Genomic DNA, 17,240 nt, shown 5'->3' with positions numbered 1-17,240 from the left:
AAGGACAGAATGGATCTGGTCAGTAGCATTTTCAAGTCAGGAAGCTGAATTATACAATGGCAGATCGTTTGCTTGCCATGTGTGAAGACCTGGATTCGTTCTCTAGTGTGCAGGTGTACATGTGTGCACGCGCAGACACACACACACACAAACACACACAGAGTTATCTCATCCTCAAGTTGGAGACTGGGATTTCAGGGACTTTATTGAAAGAGATACTCATGGGACAGTCGCCAGTTTTATGTCAGTATAAAACTGAATGAATGATTGCCACGGGCATAGGGGTTGTCCTCACAGTCCCCTTTAGCACATCAGCCCTCTAATTGTTTCTCTAAAATACTCCTGCCTCTCTTCACTCTACTTCCACTGTGCTGCATTAACCTTTTCCTGAAGGAGAGCCTGAGGTCTTTCTTGAAAGCATGTGCAATGGTGAAAAACTCCTGTTTAGCCCTGGTTGGAGAACATGGGAACATCAGCCTTGGGCTGTGGAGATTGCACAGGTGTTACTATCAGGTAGGTGAAAAAGGGCACGTGCTGCCCCTTTGGTCAACTTCTCGTCCTTCATGGCTATCCTTCTGAACAGTGACCTTCTTTTATTTCTGACTGCCAAAGACAATTAACTGCACTGCACTCACCTTCCCCTGATCAAAGCCCCAGATTGACCTCTTCTCACCAATCAGAACAGAGAGAAAAGTGTTCCACTGCTATTCAACCTAGAAACTGAAGACCTTTCCAGATAAGGGTGACAGAGATATAGACTGAAGTCAAAAAAATCCCAAGGTTCTTAGGAAATGTTATTGATCTCAGGAAGACTGTAGCAATCGTAGTGTAAAAACACGATGTTATGTCTTACTCCAAAGAGAAACTTTGGTTTATGTAAGATGCCTCTATAATATCTGAGGGGGGAGTTATTAGGAAAGACAAAAAAGTCTGCCAATGTCATTTTTTTTATAATCCTTAATTTGAAGATTTTTCTTCATTGAGGTCCTATTAGATGTTGTTTTCCTTTTGTAAATTTTGCATTTTGTGAAATACATTACCTTTAATAAGCACAGAAAAAAATCTCCTGGAAATGTCCAGGACCAAAAATATTTCTTTTATATATGGATACCCTTCTCCATATAAGCATTACCACAAAAAAGTAAAACTCAAATTACATAACTCATACACATGTGTAGAAAGGCTTTTCCAAAACAGGTGACCTAAGGGACATACTTTCTAAGGTACTGTCACAATGTTTAGTACACTATTGAGTTACATTGACTGTAATAGAAGCTCTGTATAAAAATAAAAAAAAAATAAGTGTTGGGGGGTGCTTGTCTTATTTACCACTGCATCTCCAGCATCTAAAAACAGGCTAGCACATAGGTACACCAATATATTTACTTTTGAGTGAGATATTAGTAACCACTGTAAATGGCATCTTTTCTTCTCAAAGTTATTTGACCATGGGTCACCCCATGATGTATCTATTCATGTCTGTTAGAATGATGATCTATAAAAGATAGTTTGGGAAGTAGTAATTAAATTAAGAGAATGTGTAAAAATTCTTAAGCAAAAAGGAATGCTGATGGTATTCTTCACCTGAAAACGTTAAATCTGCCACTTAAGTTCCTTTATAACTTTTTTAAAAATTTATTTTTATTGTAAACAAATGGGATGCATGTTGTTTCTGTTTGTACATGGAGTAACAGCATACCATTTGCGTAATCATACGTTTATGTAGGGTAATGATGTTTGACTCATTCCGTTATTTTTTCCTTCACCCCCACCCCTCCCACCCCTCTTTTCCCTCTATACAGTCCTTCCTTCCTCCATTCTTGCCCCCCTCCCACCCCGCATTATGTGTCATCATCTGCTTATCAGCGAGATCATTCGTCCTTTGGTTTTTTGAGATTGGCTTATCTCACTTAGCATGATATTCTCCAATTTCATCCATTTGCCTGCAAATGCCATACTTTTAAGTCCTTTGGGTATAGGCCAAGGAGTGGGATAGCTGGGTCAAATGGTGGGTCCATTACAAGTTTTCTAAGGAATCTCCACACTGCTTTCAAGAGTGGCTGCACTAATTTGTAGCCCCACCAGCAATGTATGAGTGTACCTTTTTCCCCACACCCTCTCCAACACCTATTGTTGCTTGTATTCTTGATAATCACCATTCTAATTGGGGTGAGATGGAATCTTAGTGTAGTTTTGATTTGCATTTCTCTTATTACTAAAGAGGTTGAACATTTTTTCATATGTTTGTTGATTGCTTATAGATCTTCTTCTGTGAAGCGTCTGTTCATATCCTTAGCCCATTTGTTGATTGGGTTATTTGTATTCTTGGTGTAGAGTTTTTTGAGTTCTTTATATATTCTGGAAATTAGTGCTTTATCTGAAGTATGATTGGCAAAGATTTTCTCCCACTCTGTAGGCTCCCTCTTTGCATTGCTGATAGTTTCCTTTGCTGAGAGAAAGCTATTTAGTTTGAATCTATCCCAGTTATTGATTCTTGCTTTTGTTTCTTGTACTATGGGAGTCCTGTTAAGGAAGTCTGATCCAAAGCCAACAAGTTGAAGATTTGGACCTACTTTCTCTTCTATAAGATGCAAGGCCTCTGGTCTGATTTCGAGGTCCTTGATCCATTTTGAGTTGATTGTTGTGCAGGGTGAGAGATAGGGGTTTAGTTTCATTCTGTTGCATATGGATTTCCAGTTTTCCCAGCACCATTTGTTGAAGAGGCTATCTTTTCTCCATTGCATATTTTTGGCACCTTTGTCTAGTATGAGAAAATTGTACTTATTTGGGTTTGTGCCCGTGTCCTCTATTCTGTAACATTGATCTACCTTTCTATTTTGGTGCCAATACCATGCTGTTTTTGTTACTATTGCTTTGTAGTATAGTTGAAGTTCTGGTATTGCAATAACCCCTGTTTCATTCTTCCTGCTAAGGATTGCTTTAGCTATTCTGAGTTTCTTATTCTTCCAGATGAATTTCATAATTGCTTGCTCTATTTCTGTAAGGTACATCATTGGGATTTTAATTGGAATTGCATTGAATCTGTATAGCACTTTTGGTAGTATGGCCATTTTGACAATATTAATTCTGCCTATCCAAAAACATGGGAGATCTTTCCATCTTCTAAGGTCTTCCTGAATTTCTTTCTTCAATGTTTTGTAGTTTTCATTGTAGAGATCTTTTACCTGTTTGGTTAGATTGATTCCCAAGTATTTTATTTATTTTTTTTTAGGCTATTGCAAATGGAGTTGTTTTCCTCATTTCCCTTTCAGATGTTTCATCACTTGCGTATAAAAATGCTTTAGATTTATGCATGTTGATTTTATAGCCTGCTTTTTTGCTGAATTCATTGATGAGGTCTAGAAGTTTTCTGGAGGAGTTTTTTGGATCCTCTAAATATAGAATCATGTCATCAGCAAATAGTGACAGCTTAAGTTCCTCTTTTCCTATTCATATCCCTTTAATTTCTTTAGTCTGCCAAATTGCTCTGGCTAGAGTTTCGGGGACAATGTTGAATAGAAGTGGTGAAAGAGGACATCCCTATCTTGTTCCCGTTTTTAAAGGGAATGGTTTCAGTTTTTCTCCATTAAGAATGATGTTGGGTTGTGGTCTATTTGGTTTCTGAAATTGAGAAGGATTTGTTTGACATACATAGATGAGCCACTGTTTGGGGCATAGATGTTTATGATTGTTATATCTTGCTGATTTATGCTTCCCTTAAGCAGTATGAAATGACCTTCTTTATCCCTTCTGACTAACTTTGGCTTGAAGTCCACATTATCGGAAATGAGGATGGATACTCCAGCTTTTTTGCTGAGTCCATGTGCATGGTATGTTTTTCCCCATCCTTTCACCTTTAATCTATGGGTATCTTTTTCTATGAGGTGAGTCTCTTGCAGGCAACATATTGTTGGATCTTTCTTTTTAATCCAGTCTGCCAGTCTATGTCTTTTGATTGATGAATTCAGGCCATTAACGTTCAGGGTTATTATAGAGAAATGATTTGGTTTCCCGGTCATTTGGTTCATTTTTAAAATTTTGTTTATTTATTTGTTTGACACAACTTGTTTCCTCCTTTATTTGACAATTCCTTTAGGATAATTCCTCCCTTTGCTGATTTGCTTCTTTGTTTTTCATCTCTTCCTCATGGAATATTTTGTTGAGAATGTTCTGTAATGCTGGCTTTCTTTTTGTAAATTCTTTTAGCTTTTGTTTATCATGGAAGGATTTTATTTCATCGTCAAATTTGAAGGTAAGTTTTGCTGGGTATAAGATTCTTGGTTGGCATCCATTTTCTTTCAGGGCTTGAAAAATGTTGTTCCAGGCCCTTCTAGCTTTTAGGGTCTGGATTGAAAAATCTGCTGATTTTAACACGCCGCTCTCACCACTGGACAGATCTTCCAGACAAAAATTGAGCAAAGAAACCATAGATCTCAACAACACAATCAATAATTTAGACTTAACGGACATTTATAGAATATTCCATCCAACCAAGAGTGAATACACTTTCTTCTCAGCAGCACATGGATCCTTCTCTAAAATAGACCATATATTATGCCACAAAGCTAATGTTAGCAAATACAAGAAGATAGAGACACTAGCATGTATTCTATCAGATCATAATGGATTGAAGTTGGAAATAAATGAAAGAGTAAAACACAGAAACTATTCCAACATCTGGAGATTAAACAATATGCTATTATATGATGAATGGATAACAGAAGATATTAGGAAGGAAACTAAAAAATTCTTAGAGGTAAATGAGAACAAAGAAACATCATATCAAAACCTCTGGGACACTATGAAAGCAGTACTTAGAGGGAAATTTATTTCATGGAGCGCATTTAATAAAAGAAGTAAAACTCAACAAATAAACAACCTAACACTACAGCTCAAAGCCTTAGAAAAAGAAGAACAGAACAGCACCAAAAGTAGTAGAAGACAGGAAATTGTTAAACTCAGAGCTGAAATCAATGAAATTGAAACAAAAGAAACAATACAAAAAATTGACAAAATAAATAGTTGGTTCTTCGAAAAAATAAACAAAATTGATAAACCTTTAGCCACACTAACAAAGAGAAGACGAGAGAAAACCCAAATCACTAAAATTCGGAATGAACAAGGAAATATCATTACAGACAGGATGGAAATACAAAACATAATTAGAAGCTATTTTGAAAATCTATACTCCAACAAAATAGAAAATTTCGAAGACATCAACAGGTTTCTAGAGACATATGAATTGCCTAAACTGAATGAGGAGGACATAAACAATTTAAATAGACCAATTTCAAGTACTGAAATAGAAGAAGTCATCAAAAGCCTACCAACAAAGAAAAGTCCGGGACCAGATGGGTTCTCAGCCGAGTTCTACAAAACCTTTAAGGAAGAGCTCATTCCAATACTTCTCAAAGTATTCCATAAAATAGAAGAGGAGGGAACCCTCCCAAACTCATTCTATGAAGCCAATATCACACTGATACCTAAACCAGACAGAGACTCATCAAGGAAAGAAAATTTCAGACCAATATCCTTAATGAACATCGACGCAAAAATTCTCAACAAAATTTTAGCAAATCGCATACAAAAACATATTAAAAAGATAGTGCACCATGATCAAGTGGGTTTCATCCCAGGGATGCAAGGTTGGTTCAACATCAGGAAATCAATAAACGTAATTCACCATATTAATAGACTTAAAGTCAAGAATCACATGATTATTTCAATAGATGCAGAAAAAGCATTTGATAAAATACAGCACCCCTTCATGCTCAAAACACTAGAAAAAATAGGGATAGTGGGAACATTCCTTAATATTGTAAAGGCCATTTATGCTAAGCCCATGGCTAATATCATTCTAAATGGTGAAAAACTGAAAGCATTCCCCCTAAAAACTGGAACAAGGCAGGGATGCCCTCTTTCACCACTTCTATTCAACATCGTTCTTGAGACTCTGGCCAGAGCAATTAGACAAACCAAAGAAATTAAAGGGATACGAATTGGAAAAGAAGAACTCAAACTATCCCTGTTCGCTGATGACATGATTATATATTTAGAGGAACCTGGAAATTCCACCAGAAAACTCTTAGAACTCATAAGTGATTTCAGTAAAGTAGCAGGTTACAAGATCAATGCCCATAAATCCAACGCATTTTTATACGTAAGTGATGAATCTTCAGAAAGAGAAATTAGGAAAACTACCCCATTCACAATAGCCTCGAAAAAAATAAAATACTTGGGAATCAATCTCACAAAAGAGGTGAAAGACCTCTACAATGAGAACTATACAACACTAAAGAAAGAAATTAAAGAACACCTTAGAAGATGGAAAGATCTTCCATGTTCTTGGATAGGAAGAATTAATATTGTCAAAATGGCCATACTACCTAAAGTGCTATACAAATTCAATGCAATTCCAATTAAACTCCCAATGACGTACCTTACAGAAATAGAGCAGGCAATTATGAAATTCATCTGGAAGAATAAGAAACCCAGAATAGCTAAAGCAATCCTTAGCAGGAAGAGTGAAACAGGGGGTATTGCAATACCAGATCTTCAACTCTACTACAAAGCAATAGTAACAAAAACGGCATGGTATTGGTACCAAAATAGAAAGGTAGATCAATGGTACAGAATAGAGGACACGGACACAAACCCAAATAAATACAATTTTCTCATACTAGACAAAGGGGCCAAAAATATGCAATGGAGAAAAGATAGCCTCTTCAACAAATGGTGCTGGGAGAATTGGAAATCCATATGCAACAGAATGAAACTAAACCCATATCTCTCACCATGCACGAAACTAAACTCAAAATGGATTAAGGACCTCGGAATCAGACCAGAGACCCTGCAGATTATAGAAGAAAAAGTAGGTCCAAATCTTCATCTTGTTGGTCTAGGACCAGACTTCCTTAACAGGACTCCCATAGCACAAGAAATAAAAGCTAGAATCAACCACTGGGATAGATTCAAACTAAAAAGCTTTCTCTCAGCAAAGGAAACTATCAGCAAAGCTAAGAAAGAGCCTACAGAGTGGGAGAATATCTTTGCCAATCATACTTCAGATAGAGCACTAATCTCCAGAATCTATAAAGAACTCAAAAAACTCTACTCCAAGAATTCAAACAGTCCAGTCAACAAATGGGATAAGGAAATGAATAGACACTTCACAGAAGAAGATCTATAAGCAATCAACAAACATATGGAAAAATGTTCAACATCTCTAGTAATAAGAGAAATGCAAATCAAAACCACCCTAAGGTTCCATCTCACCCCAATTAGAATGGCGATTATCAAGAAGACGAGCAACAACAGGTGTTGGCGAGGATGTGGGGAGAAAGGTACACTCATACACTGCTGGTGGGGCTGCAAATTAGTGCAGCCGCTATGGAAAGCAGTGTGGAGATTCCTTAGAAAACTTGGAATGGAACCACCATTTGACCCAGCTATCCCACTCCTTGGCCTATACCCAAAGGACTTAAAATCTGCATACTACAGAAATACAGCCACATCAATGTTCATAGCTGCTCAATTCACAATAGCCAGACTGTGGAACCAACCTAGATGCCCTTCAATTGATGAGTGGATAAAGAAACTGTGGTATATATATACTATGGAATATTACTCAGCCATAAAGAATGATAAAATTATGACATTTGCAGGCAAATGGATGAAATTGGAGAATATCATGCTAAGTGAGATAAGCCAATCTCAAAAAGCCAAAGGACGAATGATATCGCTAATAAGTGGAGGTTGACACATAATGGGGGGGAGGGAAGGGTTAGAGTTAGGGTTAGGGAGGGGGGCAAGTATGGAGGAAGGAACTACTGTATAGAGGGTAAAGAGGGGTGGGAGGGGTGGGGGAAGGGAAAAAAATAACAGAATGAATCAAACAACATTGCTCTATGTAAATGTATGATTACACAAATGGTATGCCTTTACGCCATGTACAAACAGAGAAACAACATGTATCCCATTTGTTTACAATAAAAAAAAAAAATAAAAAAATAAATAAATAAAAAAAAAAAAAAAAAAAAAAAAAAAAAAAAAAAAAAAATGTTGGCCATGGGCTTAGCATAAATAGCCTGTACAATGTTCGGGTATATTCTTACTATCCCTATTTTTTCTAGTGTTTTGAGCATGAAGGGGTGTTGTATTTTGTCAAACGCTTTTTCTGCGTCAATTGAAATAACCATATGATTCTTATCCTTAAGTCTATTGACATGATGGATTACATTTATTGATTTACGGATGTTAAACTATCCTTGCATTGCAGGGGTGAACACTTGATCGTGGTGCACAATTTTCTTAATATGTTTATGGATACAGTTTGCCAATATTTTGTTAAGGATCTTTGCATCTATATTCATCAAGGATATTGGTCTAAAATTTTCTTTCCTTGACGTGTCTTTTCCTGGTTTGGGTATGAGGGTGATATTAGCTTCACAGAATGAATTTGGTAGGGTACCTTCCTTTTCTATTTCCTGGAATACTTTGAGAAGTATTGGAATGAGTTCTTCTCTGAAGGTCTTGTAGAACTCGGCTGAGAATCCGTCTGGTTCTGGGCTTTTCTTGGATGGTAGGTTTTTAATGGCTTCTTCTATTTCATAGCTTGATATTGATCTGTTTAAATTGTGTATGTCCTCCTGGTTCAATTTGGGAGGAGCATATGTCTCTAGAAATTTGTCAATGTCTTCGGTAGTTTCTATTTTGCTGGAATACAGATTTTTGAAGTAGGTTCTCATTATGTTATGTATCTCAGTGGTGTCTGTTGTGATATTTTTTTTTTTCATCATGATTTTAGTAATTTGATTTTTCTCTCTCCTTCTCTTTGTTAGGGTGGCTAAGGGTTTGTCTATTTTGTTGACTTTCTCAAAGAACGAGCTTTTTGTTTTGTCAATTTTTTGAATTGTTTCTTTTGTTTCAATTTCATTCATTTCAGCTCTGATTTTAATTATATCCTGTCTTCTAGTACTTTTGGTGTTATTCTCTTCTTGTTTTTCTAGGGCTTTGAGCTTTAATGTTAGGTCATTTAGTTGTTTACTTTTCATTCTTTTCAGGAATGTGCTCCATGCAATGAATTTTCCTCTTAGTATCGTGTTCATAGTGTCTCAGAGATTTTGATATGTTGTATCATCATTCTCACTGACCTCTAAGAATTTTTTTATCTCCTCCCTGATGTTTTCTGTTATCCATTTCATTCAATAGCATATTATTTAGTATCCAGGTGTTGGATTAATTTCTGTATTTTATTTCATCATTGATTTCTACTCTCAGTCCATTATGATCTGATAGAACACAAGGCAGTATCTCTATTTTTTTGCATTTCATAAGGGCTGCTTTGTGGCATAAAACATGGTCTATTTTTGAGAAGGTTCCATGTGCTGCTGAGAAGAAAGTGAATCCACTCTTTGATGGATGGAATATTCTATATATGTCTATTAAGTCTTGTAGAATCCAGCTGAGAATCCATTATTGATTGTGTTATTAGGTTCTATGGTTTCTTTGGTTGATTTTTGTTTGGAAGATCTATTAGTGGTGACAGTGGTGTGTTTAAGTCATCCAGAATTATTGTGTTGTGGTCTATGTGATTCATGAAATTGAGAAGGATTTGTTTGATGTACAGGGATGCACCATTGTTTGGGGCATAAATATTTACAATCATTATGTCTTCCTGATTTATGGTTCCCTTAAGCAGTATGAAATGTCCTTCTTTATCCCTTCTGACTAACTTTGGCTTGAAGTCCGCTTTATCTGAAATAAGGATGGAAACCCCTGCATTTTTACTGAGTTCATGTGCGTGGTAGGTTTTTTCCCATCCTTTCACCTTTAGTCTGTGGGTGTCTTTTTCTATGAGATGAGTCTCTTGCAGGCAGCATATTGTTGGGTCTTTCTTTTTAATCCATTCTGCCAGTTTATGTCTTTTGATTGATGAGTTTAGGCCATTAACATTCAGGGTTATTATCGAGATATGATTTGTATTCCCAGTCTTTTGGGCTTATTTTTGGTTTTTAATTTGGCTTGTTTTCTCCTTTGAGTGGTTTTTTCTCTAAGGTAGTTCCTCTCTTTACTGACCTCCATTGTTGTTTTTCATTTCCTCCTCATGGAATATTTTGTTGAGAACATTCTGTAGTGCAGGCTTTCTATTTGTAAATTCTTTTACCTTTTGTTTATCATGGAAGGATTTTACTTCATCTTCAAATCTGAAGGTTAGTTTTGCTGGGTATAGGATTCTTGGTTGGCAACCATGTTCTTTCAGAGCTTGAAATATGTTGTTCTAGGCCCTTCTAGCTTTTAGAGTCTGGGTTGGGAAGTCGGCTGCTATCCGTATTGGTCCCCCCCCCCCATATGTAATCTTATGCTTTTCTCTTGCGGCCTTCAAAATCCTATCTTTATTTTGAATTTTAGGCATTTTCATTATAATGTGCCTTGGTGTGGATCTGTTGTGATTCTGTGCATTTGGTGTTCTGTAAGCCTCTTGTATTTGATTTTCCATTTCATTCTTCAGGTTTGGGAAATTTTCTGATATGATTTCATTGAATAGGTTGTTCATTCCTTTGGTTTGTATCTCTGTGCCTTCCTCAATCCCAATAATTCTTAAATTTGGTCTTTTCATGATGTCCCATAGTTCTTGGAGATTCTGTTCATGATTTCTTACCATCTTCTCTGTTTGGGCGACTTTATTTTCAAGATTAAATATTTTGCCTTCATTGTCTGAGGTTCTGTCTTCCAAGTGGTCTAGTCTTTTGGTGATGCTTTCCAGTGAGCTTTTATTTGGCTTATTGTTTCTGTCATTTCAAGGATTTCCATTTGTTTTTTTTTTTTTTTTTTTTTTTGAGAATCTCTATCTAATTTGTTGAAATGATCTTTTGCTTCCTGAAGTTGCTCTGTCACCTTATTGGCATTATCATTCATTGCCGGCATTTGTTCTCTTATCTCATCCTTTGCTTCACAAATCATCTTAATCATGTGTAATCTGAAGTCCTTTTCTTACATTTCTTCTAACATACTGTCATTGGATTCTATTAATATAGAATCTAGATTTGTTTGGATCATTTTCTTCCATTGTTTTTCCATGTTGTTCATGTATCTACCCCTCTAGCAGTGCAGATCTGGGGTATTGCAGATTTCCCCCTATAGGCTTATAGTGGCCCTATAGGTTTCCAAAACCTTTTCTTTAAGGGGAGATCAATATTAGCAGTTCTCAATTCAGACACTATGCAATTCTAGACCAAATAGCTCCTATGAGGACAATAAAAAAATTGTCATAATAAACAGAATGAGTTCAAATATTATCTTCAGTAAAACAGAGTTGTAATAAGGTCTGCAGTTTCTAATGGAGGACAAAGAGGATGCAGAGGGATGTAGAATGTGGCTGTTAATGGGATAAGAAAAGAATATACGGAAGTTCTAGATAATAGAAAATGTGAGAGTGTAATCAAAAGAAATTGGATGTTAGCATGCAAAAAAGGGAGAAGGAGACTCTGAGGGAATAGATACACAAAGGAAAATAGAGCAAGAAAAGTAAAGAAACAAAAACTTAAAATTTTTCAGTGAGGAGTAAAAAGAAAATCGACAGTATAACAGTCATATAGTAATGAAACCTCCCAGTGGTCAGTTGCCTGATGCATGAGAGGTACCTGACATTGAGCTTCAAGTCTTCAGCAGGCGTCTCAGGGTGGGATTTGCCCCACTTAATGATTGGAGGTACAGCTTCCAGGATTATCCAAGATGGCTGCTCTGGCTTCCAAATGTGTTGGCAAATGGGGAGCTGCAGCTCAGGGTGTGGACGTGGTCAGCTGGAGGTCCTGGAGGCAGGGTGCAGTTGGTCAGGCAGGGGTACTGGAGGTTAGGTGTGTTTGGTGTGGTTGCGGGATCCTGGAGGCTGGGTGCAGTTGGTCTGGGGTCCCAGCGATAGGGCGCAGTCAGTTGGTCTGGGGGTCCTGACAGCAGGGAGCAGTCAGTCGATGTGAGGGTCCCAGAGGCAGGGAGTGATTGGTTGGGGTGAGGGATCCTGGAGATGGGGCTCAGTCAGTCCGGTCAGGGGTCCTACGGGACCTGGCTGTTGTCTCAAAATGGTGGCAGCCACATGTAATCAAACCTGCAGGTAGTGTAACAGTGAACTTCCAGGCAACAGCAGGCAGCTGGTGCTCTACTGGCAGTCGGCGATCAGTTTGTTGACTGTTGTGGGACGATTGGGAGGTGAACCATGTGTGTTGGGTGATGGATAGGTGTAAGGCAGGCGATGCACAGGTGAGAGACAGGCAAATGGCAGATGATAGGTGCCTGACAGTGAGCAATCTGCACCCAAAATAGGTGTTGATATGCTGGCAGACTGCAGACTGCTGTGCAGGTGAGCACAGCAGACAAATGGGGTAAACAGCAGGGGATTGCTAAGCATCAAAAACTGCCTCACCAAGAAACAGATATCCTCTGCTTGAAATCGAAGTTACGGAGCGACAAGGAATGCAGCCTCCCTCTGGTCCGCCATCTTGGATCTCCTCAATGCATTCTTGTGACATGACTTATATATAGTATGTTGTCTGCTCATTAGTTGGGAAAAATATCATCTACTCCTTGTGGTGGTAGAAAGTTTCATTTTCCACAATACTACATCATGGCATTCATGAATTGAACCATTCCTGGTCTTTACTCTGCCCCACCTTCTCCCTGTGAGTCTCTCCTTCCCCATGTCCCACAGAAACCTGGGGCAGGAGGAAAAGCCACAAGTGGATCCAGAGAATGGCGGACTCCGAGACCTATAACATTTTTTGTTACTTATATTCTTTGACCCTTGAATACAAGAAGAATGGAGAAGATGGAAGAGAGTAGAGGGGGAGAAAGGGAGAGAAAGAGAAAAAGAGACAGGAGAAGAGAGAGAGAAAAATATAACCAGTTGAAATGGAAAATGTGTCAATTTACTATGCTAGCAGATGACTGACAGCTGAAAGCTTCTTATGGAACCTAATGATGGTATTTGTCCACAGAGGGTCTTTGTCTTGTAAAGGCTTGCTTGAAAACTTTCTCTGCTCAATTGGCTGTGAACAGGAGATGTTGATGGTTGGATCTTTCCTCTCTTTTTGTAGGGTAATAACCTCTCTCTCTCTCAATATGTATGTGTGTGTATATATATATATATATATATATATATATAACTGGGGATTGAACCTAGGGACACTTAACCACTGAACCAGATCACCAGCCCTTTTTAAAATATTTTATTTAGAGACAGGATCTTGCTAAGTTGCTTAGGGCCTTGCTAAATTGCTGAGGCTGGCTTTGAACTCACGATCCTCCTGCCTTAGCCTCCTGCCCTGCTCGAATTACAGGCATGTGCCACTGTGCCTAACCTCATCACCTCTCTTTTTTGCCAATGGTACATACATTAATGGATGGTTTAGATTCATTACAACAGAGGATATTTGGTTCAGAGGGTGAGTGGGTAAGAAGGCAGATTTTGGAGGTAAGTAGTTGGGTTGATAATGAGTATCTTGTGTAGTCTTAGATTGAACTTCTGTTTCAGTTTCCTTCACTAAAAGATGAGAATGATAATACTTTTAATATTTAAAGGGTTGAATAACTTGCTATATGCACTTATTATAACACCTTGCACATGTTTAACACTTAAATGTTAATTGTAATATTATTAGTGATAGTAATAAAGAATATTTCTGGGAGCTCTATTAATTCATATTTTAATTTAAAACATTTGTGGGGGACACAGTATAGCATTATTGAAGCAGACTCTTTAAATTTTAATACATACATTACAAAATCAACTTGTTTAGAGGAATTTGATACATGATTTTGAAGATGGGTGTGCTCCTGGGGAGAGGGGAACTTTTGCAAATAGGAACTTTTCCATTCACCTTCTATCACTGGTTCTTCTCCCTGAAGAAAATTAAATGACTGATCCCTAACCTGGAGCAGAAAGAAGAAAAATTTAGACTCTTGCACCTCAAGCTACTTGCTTAGTATTTCATCTCAATTTCACTTTTTTACCCTCTTTTTACCTTTATCTTGTTCAGTAAGTTTCAATGCTGAAAGTCAAGAACTCCTATTCTTCAGGCATGATTCTATTATATAAATAACGTGCTGCACAGCAGGAAAGAACAAGCCCTATTCATACCTCACTGTTTAAGGCAGTGTGGGAAAAGTTGTCTCACACCTGGACTGAGTATCTTTGGCTCATTGGTCATGATTATACTTGTCGATTGACCTCACTCCAGCCTAATGACTTAATTGACATACCTAGAGGAGTTCTTCAAACTTGGAACCCTATAAAGAAAGTAAAACCATTGACAACTGATCAGGTATGAAGGTTGAATTACATTTGATTTACAAAACAGATAGTCTAGATCCAATTGTATATTTGTTCTACAAACACTGAATACCAACTAAGAACAATGCCTGGCACATATGGACACTCAATGAATATTTCTGAATGAATGAATATTACATCTAAAAGTTGCATTTTTAAAGTATAAAGAGAAAACAAAACAATGAGTCCTTAAGTTCCCTGTTCAGTATCCCTTACTACCCCCATATAAGTTACATATAAATAAAGTTGGAAAAGCTAAATTAAGCAGAAATCATTAAAGTGCTGCCATTTCCCACTTCACCCATAATCCCATCTTCCCAATGTCAACCACTGAATTTGGTGGTTATTTTCCCCAAAGCAATTATTGATGAAAGCCTGTATATTAATACGCAGGGTCACATTGTTTGTCTATCAGACTACATATGAAAGGGCCAAGGTGTTCAAGGTAAGGTCTTCTAGTGACATGTAGCCCAACTTCCTCTGAAACACCTGGTTTATTTGGTAACAATACAGATTGTAGTAGACGCACTGATTTGGTTGGAATGGTCAGAATCTAGAAACTACATTTCATCCTATATCTCCAGTGGAACTTTAAGGTTGAAGGACCATGGCTTATTAAGGAGCTACTGAAGTTTAAAGCAGTTCAGGTTTTGCCATCAGTCCCTCCTCTTTATGGATTGATGGAACCAAATTGTGGGTAAAGTAACATAACCCTGCTCTGTCACCACATGTGCCCTCTACTTTTACCTGCCTCTCTTAAAGCCCCTTCCTGTTCTAAGTCTTCTACTAAACAGCCTGGATTTGTTGTTTCATTGTAGCAGAAATGACTATTAATGTAGATCATTCTCAGTTCTTTTCCCTTCAAGAACCTGATTTATATCCAGATTACAGTTCCCAGTTGTGGTGGCTAGCCTTCTTCCGAATTGTTCTGTTGCACAGATTCATGCAACATTGGAATTTCAAGTATATCTGCTCTTTTTGGTGGCCCTCCTGAAAAATGCCTGTTTTTACCTTAAGAATGTCTCTGCTCTTCCCTCCCTTCCACTCACACTCAAAGTGGGCTTGAGTGTGGGCCTGGGTTTCTCTTTCTGATTCTCTGCACTGAGGCAGTGGAGCTTCATAAGTTATCCTAGATTTTTAGGCAGAAGATAAGCTATGGGTTTGGTGTATCTGAATGTCCCTCCACCCTGTTCCACATTCTGTAGGTGTCATGGGTTCCAGTCGTTGTAAAAGCAAAGATCCCAGTCTTTCCATTTCCATTCAACTCTGTGAAGGTAGCCTCTGTCTGGGCTGCTTAGACATCAGGTAATGATCATGAGGAAAGGTGAAGGAGATGAATCCACCAGTCCAGGCTAAGAAGACCTCTGGAGTTTATACACAAACTGTCAATATAAAAGGGAATGGAATTAGGTGCTATAAAACCCAGCAAGGGTGCATGTTCACTGCCAGAATACATGACCAGAGAAGGTATAAATTGGTTATATTAGAAAAGAACTACTCTGATTACTGTATTAGAAATCAACTGTAGAAAGTCTAGGGAGAAGGGTTGTGGGGTATCCATAAGAAACCAAGACTAGATGACAGTGGCTGTCATCAGGGAGGTGGCGACAGGGAAGTAAGAAAAAGTTGGAGGCAACCTAGCAACTGCCTGACTTCTCCACGAAAATAACCTTCTGAAATTCATAGACTATCAAATCCACCCAGTTCACATTCCTTTCACCTAAAAGGCACTTTATCACCAAATCTCCTGAGTCCTTCCTCTAACAAGTTGAACACATTTGGACACAAGCAAAAACATGTGGTACCCACAAGTTCCCAAGGGATTCGGATAATTTGAATTCACAATTTGCAGCTTTTGAGCTGTCGATGCAGGCCTGTGGTGTGGTGCAGTTGGAAAGAGCCATTCTAGGATGGGAACAGCTACTTTTTCATTCTGGTTCTGTCTCTGACCTACAGGACACCTCGCAGAGGTCCTTCCTCTGGCCCTAGCCTTCTTGGAATAAAATAAGGAGCCTGAGAGAGATGCTTCCAAAAGTTCCTTCTACCTCTGATGGTTCCTAATTTGCAATTAAGCTCCTTCTTCCTTTGGTGGTTCTTAATTTGGATGGTCTGAATGAAGAGTCTGAACTCTGAACCACTTTGCTATACTGGCATCCTCAGATCAGGCATCCCTAACCAAGGGCAACTGCTTTCCTGCTCTCCCAAGGGTCATATTGCAGAGACGGCCCAGGGACCATGATGGATGAAGTCACTGAGGGGCAGTCATTAGAAAAGGGTCTGAAGAAAACGAAACCAAGTTAAGGTTTGGGGATGCAAGAAATTATGTTTTTAAATATGTTTGCATGCTATGGAGGAAATCTTTTTCTTATAATTAAACAATTCACTTCTAGATATTCTAAGTTCCCTGATTTTCATTTCTAATTTTGTGTATTTATATGATCTGTCTTATTCCTTTTATTTAGGAGTAAATAAGTCAGTAGTTTACCCATTTTATTATTTTTCCCTAAGGAAATAGCTCTTGGGTTTATTTGTTACTTCAATTTCTAGTCTATTTTCTAATTTATTGCTTTCTGTTTTTATTTTATTAATTCATTCACTCTGGTTTCCTTAGGATTATTTTATTTTGTTTTTAATTTCTTCAATTCAGTGCTTAATTCATTTTGTTTCACTCTTACTTAATAATACATTCTTATGACTGAGTCTTTCTATGTGCATTGTTCTGTCATTGAATAATCTATATTTATTGAGGGCTACTATGTGCCACACACTGTACTCATGGTTGGAGAAATGGCCCCTAGAAACTTCTACCTCCATGGAGTTAATTCCAATAGGGAAAAGAAAATGAGTAGGTCAATAAAATGATGCCAGGTAGTGCTAGGGCTGTGAAGAAAATAAAGCAGAAGAGGAAGAGTGATGG

This window comes from Sciurus vulgaris, assembly GCF_902686455.1.
Source record: "Sciurus vulgaris genome assembly, chromosome: 11".
Classification (NCBI taxonomy): Eukaryota; Metazoa; Chordata; class Mammalia; order Rodentia; family Sciuridae; genus Sciurus; species Sciurus vulgaris.
This window is presented reverse-complemented; position numbering follows the sequence as displayed.